Source organism: Limulus polyphemus, unplaced genomic scaffold (assembly GCF_000517525.1).
Source record: "Limulus polyphemus unplaced genomic scaffold, Limulus_polyphemus-2.1.2 Scaffold4173, whole genome shotgun sequence".
In the NCBI taxonomy this organism is placed as follows: Eukaryota; Metazoa; Arthropoda; class Merostomata; order Xiphosura; family Limulidae; genus Limulus; species Limulus polyphemus.
In genome coordinates, this window is record NW_013669783.1 from 98,782 (window position 1) to 99,806 (window position 1,025).

Genomic DNA, 1,025 nt, shown 5'->3' on the forward strand with positions numbered 1-1,025 from the left:
AGCGATACAAGTCCTTTCTTGATTAAACTAGTTTATTCTTTCTTGTCACTTTAAACTTAACTACTTTTATAATACACGCTATAAATCACAGCGATTCACAATCTCGAAAACACACGCTAGCTAGCAACAGAATCGTAAATTACCCGGAACTTTCTTCATTCAATTTCGCAGGCTTTTCCTGCCAGGTTTATATATTAAAAAAGAGGGCGTCTCGAACAAACTCGGTCTTCCCCAATAATTCATGATCATTCGAGAAATTCATCACGTGACTTTCGCTGTCGTAACAGTATGTATAAGTTCAAATAAGTGGTCACATTGGTAAATGTTTTAACACATACACATTGTAACGTACAGGTGTCAAATGCTTCACTTCTGTAGTTGGATCATTTTTTCTTCCTGGCTATAGTCTAAATAAACTATGGAATTATTTTCTTTTGTTCTTCGATGAAACAGTGTTACTTCTAGGTAACACCCCCCCCCCCCAGTGGCACAGCGGCATGTCTGCGGACTTAAAACGCTATAATCCGGGTTTCGATACCCGTGGTGGGCAGCGCACAGATAGTCCATTGTGTAACTTTGTGCTTAATTAAAAAGAAACAAACAAACAAGGTAACACACCCATTTATAACTTACTAAAATATGTTTCACAAAAACACTTTTTGTGCATCATAGGCCTACTTAAATAAGAAATTCAAAGATAACATTTTTTTCCCCCAACCCTATTTATGCAATAGGGGGATTAAAAGCGTGTAAATCGTAATATGAATCTTCATGACGTCACGAAAATTGAGCATAATACAGAAAGAAGGTTTATATCTAGGCGCATGACATTGTATGCAATAAACACGTAATCATAAACTACGTCACCAGTCATACAGTTAAGGAGTCGCTGATCAACAAAACTAATTGTAAATTATGTATGGGGTTTTGAATCCTTTTTACTTCACAATACAGTAACCTAAATTAATTTAGGTATGTGAATAATGTATTACATTTCTTTGAAACCATTATTCGGTATTATACAG